The 12,576-nt window shown below is 35.9% G+C and overlaps 1 protein-coding gene across 13 annotated transcripts in view; it reads right to left on the reverse strand.

The window, feature by feature from the left end:
* LOC1278540 (homeobox protein extradenticle) overlaps window positions 1-12,576 on the reverse strand; it is a 51,615-nt gene that overhangs the window by 21,967 nt on the left and 17,072 nt on the right. The gene's annotated exons all lie outside the window — the stretch shown is intronic.

Genomic DNA, 12,576 nt, shown 5'->3' on the forward strand with positions numbered 1-12,576 from the left:
TATGACAGCCATAAAACATGTAAACAAAAAGGGCATGGCACCCAGGGAAACATAAACAAAAATGGTCTGGCACTCAAAGTGTTAAAAGAGTATATACAACCAGTCCCCGAGATACACGGTTAATGGGGACCGGAAACGGCCGCAAAATACCGCGTATCTCGAATTTCCACTTAAAGTGGAATCTTGTGATTTCCAGGCTAAATATACCAAATTTTCGTGTAATGTAGGGGATGGTTTTTTTTAGCCACCAAATTAATTATTTGATATTATTTTCACTGAATTTAACAGTATTACACCTTTTGAAATGGTTTTTACATTCGATCAAAAGAGAAATTATTTGGCATTTTGCAATTGATGTGTGAAATCAGTACAATTTGTTCAAAGAACTGTCAAAGAACAATTTTTCGGGTCGTGTACCGAGGCCTTTAGGTTTCCAGCCTGACAAAAAACAAACGCTTACTCGTCACACGGTCGATCAGTTCATGTATTCTACTTTTAGTTGAATCAAAAATGTATTGTCAAGAAAAGTTTAACACTGTTTGTTTGAAATTATATTGTAATATAGATTTATACACCAAACAACGAATCACATCAAACATTCTCTAACAATATTTTCAATCGTTATCAAAATAATCGCATTCCAAAGCATACAAACAATATCGTAACAAAACATTCCAGAACGATTGGTGCATAGTTTTGAGATCTTCCCAAGGCTGAGCAATAAAATAGAATAAAATATACAAACGTGGTTAAGATGGTACAAATTGGATTTCCCTGATCTACCAATACATCGTGCTCCTAAGACTAAATATAAACAGTGTATATACAAATTTGTGTATACAAAATGAATTTGTAATATCTGAACATTGTTAAGCCGAACAGAGTAATACTAGAGCCGAATAATTATGTATTAGTTTTAAATAAATGCTTTCCTATAAATTAGGAATTATAAAAGAGGCCAAAAATAATCAAATGAAAATAATTCAAATATTCTTCAAGCAACTAACTATATAAAAATTTCCGACCGAAAGTATATTCCTCAGCAGAAAAATATCAAATATCAGTTATGATGAAATAATAAAAAACTTCGAAGAAAAAGTGATAAGAACATGTACTGGATTTTGGGCAGAATGCCATGTTGATTACAAGAAGAGACCAGAATCTCCGTCTTATAATTTATATAAGACCATATTTATATATGGTTATATTTACCAGAATCTCCGTCTTCTCTACCTATTGGAGATGAGAAAAGTGGCAAACTAACATAAACATATAAAATATGCTACTTTATGGCATCGTACCGCCATTGTCAATAAAATTGAGGTCTTTATGACTACCTTGCGACCTTCCTCCATGTTTCTGGTACTGTAAAATTATTCATAAATAGGGGAAGGAAACGAGTTATACCGCTCAGGTCCAATTACAGCGTTTTGGGACAGAAGAGACAGCCATGTAGCTTTTCCAATAGTTGTGAATGTGACGAAAACATATGCAGAGCAAGTTATAGGATTATAACGCACTCTTTTAAATTTGTTTGTCTGCTAGATGTTATGCTGGTATGTAAGACATAGTATGAATTCCTAAAGCTACCAAATAGAAAATATTATATTCACAATACTAGCTTAGATTTTTAAGAGATCCTCAATGGCTGACCGTATTATATTAAGGAATTGTTAAGGGAAACACTGCTACGTACCACTGAACTTTTGAAACAATAAACAAATTTAATAAACTGATGGAGTGTATAACTATTATAACCATACAAATAATGGATGTAATATGTAGCTAAACTGACTAACTGTAAACCAAATGTAACATCTACTTACTTAATCATTACTAATTTACTTACTGAAACAATACATACTAAAAATGAATAACATGCTCTTTTGATCACTTTTCCTTTACAAATAATAATAATAAGTTCACTAAGTATTTGAGTGCATAGTTGATACAGCGCAGTCGCAGCTTGGCACTGGATAAGTATTTCCAGACAGCTCCGCATTTCATACACACTATCAAATAATACTACGACACCACAACTAACGCTCTTCTCACGTCATGGTTTGAAGGGCGAAAAGGGGCCGAAGGCCCAAATCGTTAACAATACAACCATACAGAGACGAAGCCGACACGCGCAGCCGATCGGACCCATTAGCAGTTACGCGCTGTTCAGCGATAACGAAGAAGAGCTCCCCAAAAACAGGAAAAGCCGGCTATCCCCAAGTTGGTGAGTAACACCAACACAACCAATGCGTCCGGAAGAGACACATGCAAAATACCACCGATAGTGGTCAAAACTTAGTCCGTAGCCTTTGTTCTTGCCGTTCCGTTATTGCCGCAGGTGCATTGCACTACAACACACGACGCCGACGTATGGCCGCGGGGCCACGGGGCTTTCTCAAGCTGAGAAAACATTCTCAAGCACTCATTTAAGTTTCTCAAGCACTCAAATCTTGTTCTCAGACGCGAGCCCGTGGCCGTCGTCAATTTTTCTCACTTTGAGAAACTGATAAAGTCACTCATGCTTTATTTGGAGCATTAAATAGAAAATATATTTTTGATCGCAATTTTTTATTTTTTTTTTCAATTATAAACATTGAATACATTTTCCAAAATGATTTCCGATAAACAAATAGCACAATTGCTCATATTTCAGTTAGCCGATCGCTGCATCGTCAACTTTCTCAAAGATTCTCAAAGATTCTCCAAACCGATTTTGTTCCGATTCGACAAACGCTGAGAACGAGGATTTCTCAAAAGCACTCATGAGTGCTTGAGAAAATGAGCGTTGAGAATCCCCATGGCCCCGCGGCCTATGATGGTACAATCGTCCAAGATACTCGGGGCGACTATGGGCTTCGAACGACGAGATCCGTTCGCCGCGGTTGTCAGAAGGCGCTCACTTGGCGCTCAGTTTTGAAATAACGTACCATTGAGAGCCTGTAAGAAGCGCGTGAAAGAATGAGTTCTACCTGCCGGGGTCGAACGTTCCCGTTTGTATGGAGAGAAATCTGCGAGGTTTTGCGCTGCGGATTTGGAACGAATGTTGGTTTCAATGTAACGTTTTGCTTTAAATTTTGCTTTAAATGATTGAAGTGAATTGAACTTAGAGGTATGAAACATTTTGAAAATGTTTTGTGATCAATTTCCAATGAAATATATTTTAATCAGTTTTGAAAAAAACATATAAAAAACATAAAATATATCGGAATAAAAATATACATACAAATATCTATAATAATATAGTTATATAAATACAATATGTATAAATATATATATATATATATATATATATATATATATATATATATATATATATATATATATATATATATATATATATATATATATATATGTATATAGTCTTTATCCGATATACGCTATCGTACGGGACCGAGCGCAATAGCGTATCTCGAGTATTCGCGTATAGCGGATTTGTATGGAAAAACAGTTTACACTACCAGTTCGAGGGTTGAAAAATATCGCCACAGAGTTTTGCATTAAAGTTTTTTGTTGTAAAACAGGTATCTTTATATATGTATAGTAAATGTAAAATATATATATATATATTTCAAGAAAGTGAGTAAAGCTACCTTATAATTGATAACAAATCATCCAATAATGATGTATCGAATGAAATCCAATACCAACGGCAAAAAAAATCAAAATTCAAAACATAACTATCCTTAAATCGTAGATATTAACGTCTTTAAATGCTTGACAGTTGTATCTCATGATTCTCATTCTCTCATGAGCGTCGAACGGATTTCGGCGTTCGAAGTCGGTACTCGCCCCGACTAACACCAGTGACTTTAGAACCGTATTGAGTCACTTAATAAACAAATTTGCCCTTCCATACATATCAGTTGGAAGAAGATAGAACAACCAAAATCGTGTTCTGCGGTTTACATGACCTTCCAACCGAAGAAGTGGATAGCTTTTTAAAATCCAAAAATCGTTCGATCGCGCCCGGCAGGACGTTTTGGGAAATCCTCGAACGTTCGGTGATACAGTGCTGCTACTATTTGGCGACTTCCGACAGATACTGCCAATCGTTCCGCATGGGCCCTACGTCCAGGTTCTGCTGCAGAGCATGCTTTGGGGCAAATTTAGTGTATTGCGTTTGCGGGAAAACATGCGTGTGCAGACAGCCCAAACTATACAAGATGCTGAAGAGCGAAGAGAGTTCGCAAAATTTCAACTCCGCATCGGCTAAAGTCATGCGACATACGGCATACGACATTCCCGGGTTTCGATATGGCCTATGCCAAGATACCACAGGACTTGATATCACCTGGAACATCTGATCCGAAAGGTAAAGTAAACTTATCGCAAAGAGTGTGATGTGTTTGTAACCTGCCATTTTAACTAGTCCTATAACAAATATATAATACAGCAGGGCTTCTTGGACCATTTCGCTTAAAAAATAACGACTGTTGCAGCGTGTGCATACTATGAAACAGAATAGTGTAGCCCCTAACCAGAGTATTTTGATCAGACTACTTTGTCTCTCTTTTTTTTTCATTTTTGCACACTTTCTCTCTCGCTCTACTTATCATATTGCTATCTTACTTTTTTATTTATTATTCTTCACCGTTTTCCATGTTTTACCAGTTCAATGAAACAATTAGTTATCTGTATAATTTTTGGAGTGTAATAATGATCAAAGAAGAGCAGGATAAAGAAAGATTATCCAATTCAATCCAAATATGTTTTCAAATTTTATATTTAAATTTTCAACAGTACAACAAAAGAAACAAGCCAGGAACGCTTAATAATATTGGTGAAAGATATTTACGGAGTCTGTCACCATAAGTGAAACATGGATTGACCTCTGAGGAGAAACAAATTCAAACGAGATAAAGAAAGAGTTTTTGTTTTTTGCGAGGTTTTTTAGCATTTCCCTCTTAACTGGTATAAAGTAAGATATATGTTTCAGAATTTTGAACGAGAGTATGAGGGAACATGTTAGTAAATGTGGTAAATAAAACCATGCTCCCTTACATCAGGATACACACCCCGGATACACACACCACGCTTTGCCATTGGACCATAATAACAAAATTTGGGAATAAACTAAAAAGTATAAGTGGAATTACGAACCACAGAAGCGATAACAAACTGGTCCATAAAATGAACAGGAAAAAGAGAATAATCATGAATAGTTTTTTATATAATCTTTTATATAAGGATAACAGGTTGTCCCATGATGTAACTAAGAACTGTACGCACTTTGGCATCAAAATAATAAATACAGTCAACTCTCTCTTATTTGAGAGGCGATGGGACTGTCGAATAAGAGGGGTTTTCAAATTACAGAGGTTGAAAGTGAATGAAAGGTCCATACAAGACAAGAAAGAGACACAACATTTAGTATGCAGCCTTAACTGTTGCTACAGGAAACTGTGAACAGAATCGCCAATTTGAGCATACATCATTCAATAACCATGGCAACACCATACACAAATAAGAGGGACACAGATTTCAGAGGTTTTCTAAATTAGAGGAACAAAAATGTACTGGAAATCAAGGGACTGTGCAAAATGTTCGAATAAGAGAGGTTTTTCAAATTGGAGAGGTGTCAAATAAGAGAGGATTCACTGTAGATACTCTGTGACCCTGTGTTGAAGACTTAATTCGATTGCAAAACCCTTTAACCGGGCTAAATTAATCTCTATTATAAAATTCTAGTAAAGGCTTATCAGCGTTACTTTCCAGCGGTAGCTTGGATGTTTTTTGCTTACTTTACATCCATACAATGACAACCACTTTGGTTACGGAAAACGCGACGCCGACTTGGTTTAGAGTGTTTCGAGGAGTAAGGAAAGCACGATACAAATTACAGTCAGAATTTAATAATTGAACGCTGTTCCGTGGTTTCCAAAAAAAAAAAATACGTAACAAATTTTTGGCGAGCTTTTTTTCCAAATATACTTTTTAGATGCAGAACAAAAGAAAGGGACAAACGTATTTGTTTGAGTTTGTATTTTTACCCAGTGATCGAGTTTCGCAACGATCAAAGTAAGCCATACTTTTGCGTGAAACCGTGAACGGTTTGACAAGACAAAAGCTTCAGTGTCACCAACGTTGTCGCAGAATTTTTGTTTTTTTTGTCGACTAGAAGCAGTATATCGGTAAAAAACTATTTGTGGCATCACTATTATAAAATTCTAGGCAAGGCTGATCAGCGTTACTTTCCAGCGGTAGCTTGGATGATTTTTGTTTAGTTTACATCCATACAATGGCAACCACATCGACTGTAGAAAACGCAACGCCGACTTAGCTTTTAGTGTTTTGAAAGGTATGGAGAAGAATGATACAAATTACAGTCAGAATTGAATAATTGAACTTTTTTCCGTGGTCTTTTTCTATGCATGGGCCTAATTTTTGGTTTAAGCAAAGCTTAAGAATGTCTTCTACTACATGTAAGTCAAATGTTCCAATCAGTGGTCCAAAGAACTGGATCCGGATGTATGAAAACGTTGCGAAAACATTTATACGAAAAAGTAACTGAAACAAATAACCTTCTTTTAGGAGTAACAGGACATGCCGGTCTATACAGGCTTTCGATACTTAGTACCACTTAGCCGGATAGTTAATCCTTGATTAGGGCGACGGTCCATGGGACGGGCATGTTATTAAAATGTCCGAGTTGACGATAGTACCGCGGGACCCCTCGATGCAACAAGAGATAAAAATAGGAAAATTGGACTGGGTGGTTCGATTAGTGAATCAGATTCAGGTACTATTCAGGTCCCGAAATATATAAGGAAGCAGTATCTGGGCTAGGAATCAGGATCTGTTCCATGACAGACATAGAATCTTAATCATTTCAAGGATCAGTAGGGGGTTCTGTTCCAATACCGAAATGTATATGTTGCAGGATCTGCATGGAGTCAGGATCAGTTCCAGGACCGTTATGGGTTCAGTGTAGGTTCTGGTGTGGTTTGGGATCAATTCCAAGGCCGGTACGGTTTTTGGAGCTGTTATACCGATATATATATACAATTTAAGTACCGGTAGGGTAAAAATATCAATGTAAGGGTACAAATGTACTTTAATAGATTTAAAGTGTCAGGAAGGTAAAATTATGAATATTTTAACAGAAAGCAATGGGAATATGTTTTATATTCGCAATCACAAGCATTTTAACCATCAAACACAACAAATTTACGAAAAAAAGTATATTTTTGTGACTGCTTCGTTGTACCTACAATGGTGGTATGGTTCCTATAGTCGTGGTATTGTGTTACTATCGTGTTGGTAAACAAAGATACCTAAAAACTGTGTATAATACACATGGAACTTAGTTTGAAGCTGTTTTCAAATGAATAGTAAGAATCACATCCATAATAATGTTTTCTTACATAATTTGATCGTAAAAATGTATTAAGTGTGATTAGTGATTGAAATATTAACTAAAAAACTTTATAACTGTAGTCTTAAAAAACCAGTAAGAGTAAGCTTGATTCGAAGTCGGGTTTTCACTCAGTTGAATATACGAATTTTTGACTTTTTTGGTAAATTTTTACAGGAAACTCATTTCCGTTGCTTATTTTAGTGTAAACAATACGAAATGTTAACAATATCGCGGAAAAAAAATCTAAAATGTTCGATTTTTACTAATTTGATAATTATGACCACTATAGCAACATGCCTGTTTTTTGTACCTATAATGGCAGTATGGTAAAAAAAAAAAACAAATAAAAATGCGAAAATATGGTCAAAAGGCAATAAATATTAGTAAATCAATAACATTTCATGAAAGTTGTGTTAAAAAAAATAATAATTGCATTGTTATGTGGTCATTTAAAACATTAGCAAAAATATGAATTTTGAAATCCTAAAGATTTTGGAAGAATGTTGACACATTTCATAAAATATGTTGTGTTTCTATCACTGCAATGGAATGGCCCAATTTAACTTTTATAGCCCTTTTTTAAAAGAACAGAGAACATTAAACAATGAAATAAATAACTTAATTGCTCTTAATAATCTTATTATCACATTTTAGAGCCATACCACCACTATTGGTACTACACCACTATAGGTACGTTTACCCTATAGGGTCAAGATATTTTTCAGATCCGGCATGGAAATGGGATCAACTTCCCGACCGGAATGGATCAGGATCAGTAAAAAGGATCAGTAAGGGGTTAGGATCAGTTCCACGATCAGGTTCATGACTAATTATAACACCTATACGGGAATGGAATCAGTTCCAGCACCAGAATAAGTTCTATAAAATTTCAGGTTTACATGGGTTCGGGATTAATGCATCATTTGGAATTAAAAACCACATGGAATTTGCGTTGTATTTTAAGAAATCCGTTGCCTGCAGGTTATTATATACCCCAGAAATTATCTTGCATAACCATGTAACCGGGCCAAATTAACTAGTTAGTTTTACAAAAAGGTTCTCATTTTCAATCTTTCACTATAGAGCGTTACTTTTTCACTCTATAGTGAGATGATGTTGGTTAGTGAGAAGATGTTAGGTGCGGATAGCTTGGATTGTACCAGGACAATAGCGTTTAACCAAGAGACATTGCGTTTTAACCAAGTAGGCGTTAGACGAAAAACGACATCCATGTTATCGTCTAACTCAGTTGCAAATCGGCTCTGGTCAAGCACAGACGTACTTCCAGATAGCTCCGAATAACAAAACTAATACGTACAAACACACAAAATCACAAAGTATACGAAGGTACGCACATACTCTTCTCTCGCAATGGGAGGAAGAGGTAGAAGGGGCAGAAAGCCCAAAGCACCACCAAGACAACTACACATAGACAAAACCGATACGCGCAGTCGTTCGGATCTGTCCGAAAACAGTTTCGCTCTGCTTAGCGACAACGAAGAAGAGCCACCTAATCAGCAGAGTAAGAGATCTCAGCCAGTGACCAACACTAATACGTCAAATACACCAAGCAGTGATACCGGTAAACTACCACCAATAGTGGTTAAAAGTTCATCAGTGGGTTTTGTACACAAAGCCGTAATAGCAGCAGGAGTAGTACGTTACAACACGAAAGCAACGTATAACGGCACGATCGTTCAGGTCACCAATACAAGTGATTTTAGATCAGTAGTAAATCACTTCAAAAAAACAAATATCCCTTTTCACACATACCAACTGGAAGAGGACAAAACGACCAAAATCGTTCTTTATGGTTTACATGAACTACCAGATGAAGAAGTAGAAAACCTGTTAAAAGAGGAAAACCTAGTTCCAAAAAGTGTAAAAAAGCTTGCACTAAGACAAAAACGCTATGACGAACACGCAGTATACCTAATCCACTTTAGTGTGGGTAGCGTGTCTATGCAACTGCTACGAACTATCACCGCTCTAGACCACTGTGTGGTAAAGTGGGGATATTATTCTAAAAAAGCCGGACCCATGCAATGCAAAAGGTGTCAACTATACGGTCACGGAGCAATGAACTGCAACCGCGTAGAAAGATGTAATAAATGCGCCGATGAACACGCATCATCGGTATGTCCTCTTACCGCGGGGACATCGTCGAGTGATGGTAAAGTACCAGAACATAAACTGAAATGTGCCAATTGCGAAGGAAACCACACAGCGGGATATATGGACTGCCCAAAACGTCCCGTCGTAGCAAAACGCATTACAAACACTACGAAAGGCTATCGACCGAACTTAGGTGACTTTCCTACACTTCCTCAACCTAAACCGATACCGGGTTGGAAAGTAAATTCACGAGTAGACAAACCTACACAACACACATCTAATTCGATACCAACGCGTATAGGTCAGGGTGAAAGATTTAAGGCTCATGAGGAGCTGTTTAGCGCAGAACAAATAATTCCCATTGTTCAGGAAGTATTCATAAAGCTGGAGCAATGCAGAAGCAAACAAGACCAGATAACAGCAATCTTCCAAGTGGTTGCCAAGTTTTGTTTTCCGTGATGGATATCCAAGGTAATGTACGAGTTTCATACTGGAATGCCAACGGCATTGCCAATAAAAAAACAGAGGTGTCCCAATTTTTAAATGAAAACAACATCAGCATCATGATGTTGGTGGAAACGTTCCTAAAACCGGTGCACGTGTTTAACATGCCAGGATACAATAGCTATAGACTAGATAGATTATCGGGCCCCAAAGGAGGAGTGATGGTTCTTGTAAGTAAAAAAATTAAACACCAGTTGATAAAACACTTAAACCTTTCAATAATTGAATCAATAGGAGTTAAAATTTTCACGGAGCAAAATAGTTTAACATTTATCACTGCATATCATCCCGGCTCGAATATTAATATGCAGGCATTCAAAAATGACATTATAAAACTAACGTCAAGAAAAGATAATTTTTTCATCTGTGGTGATCTTAATGCTCGCCACAAAATGTGGAATTGTGCTTCTCGTAATCAAGCAGGAAAAATCCTTTTTGAGGAATCACAAAGAGGTCAATTTTCTATTTATTACCCAAATAAACCAACTTACGTCCCTAGAGATCCCTCTAGAAAGCCATCAATACTTGACCTAGCTTTAACTAATAACCTTAACCTTTTTTCTCAGTTAAAAACAATCACAGCGCTAACTTCTGATCATTTACCGATTTCCTTTACAATTTACAATTCTAGAGCAAATATAATCCCTGAGTATAAAATCCCTGACTATAGCAAAGCAGATTGGAACAATTTTAAATCCCTTGTTAATCAATCTATTGACTTAACCTCAACGCATTTATGTAATATTCATAATGTGTCTCAAATCGATGAAATGATTAAAAAATTTACTTCAAACATAACCAGAGCACATGACAGAGCCATACCAACAGTGATTCCAGGTAAATTTAACATTATACTACCTGATCGTATAAAAACCTTGATAAAACTTAGAAACAAATTTAGAAAAAAATGGCAAAGACACAGATTAGATCCTTCATACCAAAACAATTATTATTTTCTTAAACGGAAAATTGAATACTTAATAACCCTGGAACGGAATAAGGCATGGGCTAATACCCTAGAAAGTATAAATCCCCGTCATAATAACACGAATCGCTTCTGGAAGCTCGTAGGCACTATAAAAAACCAACAAAGAAATATTCCTATACTCAAAAATCACAACCACTATTTACTTACGACTAAAGAAAAATGTGAAGCTCTTAAAAATCATTTTCAAAATGCGCATAATATAACACATCATAATGTTAGTCCCATTGAAAGTAGGATAGTTAACAAAAATGAAAAATATTTGACTTCCAATATGAGAAAACAACCACATTCATCTGAACTTATTAAACCAAGCGAGCTTACGAGATTAATTAAAAACTTAATAAATAAAAAATCAACTGGTTGTGATAGAGTCAACAACAAAACCATTAAGCATCTCCCGAGAAAAGCCATAGTCTATCTAGTTCTTATTTTTAACGCATGTCTACAACTAGGATATTTTCCTTCTGAATGGAAAATTGCTAAAATAATTGCTATTCCTAAACCTGGTAAAGACCATACGAATCCTGAAAGCTACAGACCAATCAGTCTTCTAAGTTGTTTGGGAAAACTTTTGGAAAAACTGATTGCTATCAGAATTCGCAAACATATCGATAACAATAATATTATACCTGAATCTCAATTTGGGTTTCAGCCTGCTAGATGTACAACACATCAGATCCATCGATTAAAAAATAGCATTGTTGAAAATAGGGAATTAAAAAAATCTACTGGTTTAGTGCTTTTAGACAATGAAAAGGCTTTTGATTCGATATGGCACCAGGGACTACTTTTCAAACTTAATAAGTTTAATTTTCCTCCTTACATAACAAACATAGTAAGATCATTTTTGAATAACCGGAAAAACTCTGTACACATTGGAAAATCCAAATCGAAACCATACCATAATGTAGCTGGTGTACCACAAGGAAGCGTGCTGTCTCCTCTGTTATTCAATATTTACATAGCAGATATACCAAACACAAGATATTGTTCTAATTTCCTTTATGCTGATGATTTCGCTATCTCGTCCTCAGCGAAAAATCCTAAAACAATCATTAGACGCTTAAACATCGCACTAGAGGCGTATGCTAAATATTGTATAAACTGGAAGCTCAAAACCAATAGTACCAAGTCAGAAGCAATCTTTTTCACAAGGAATACGTGTATGAGAAGACTTCCCCAAAGAGATCTAGTGATGAGACAAGAAAACATACCATGGAAAAGGGGTATAAAATACCTTGGTATGCACTTTGAACAGCGTGTTACATTCAAAACACAAACTGAGAATACCCTTATAAAATTAGACAAAATGATTAAAACTATGTATCCCTTCTTAAACCGGAAATCGAAATTGAATTTAAAAAACAAATTACTTATTTATAAGGCATTTTTTCAGCCAGTAATGACATACGCTGCACCAGCCTGGAAAGGAATTGCTCAGTCTCATTATAAAAAGTTACAAATTAAGCAAAACAAAATCCTTAAAATGATTATTAATGTCCATCCATGGTTTAACACAAGAGAGCTTCATAGGATTACAAATATGGCTACAATTAAAGAATACATTGAAAGAATCTATAGAAAATATCACGATAGTTGTGAATCGAGC

The sequence above is a fragment of the Anopheles gambiae genome, chromosome 2, assembly GCF_943734735.2.
Source record: "Anopheles gambiae chromosome 2, idAnoGambNW_F1_1, whole genome shotgun sequence".
NCBI lineage: Eukaryota > Metazoa > Arthropoda > Insecta > Diptera > Culicidae > Anopheles > Anopheles gambiae.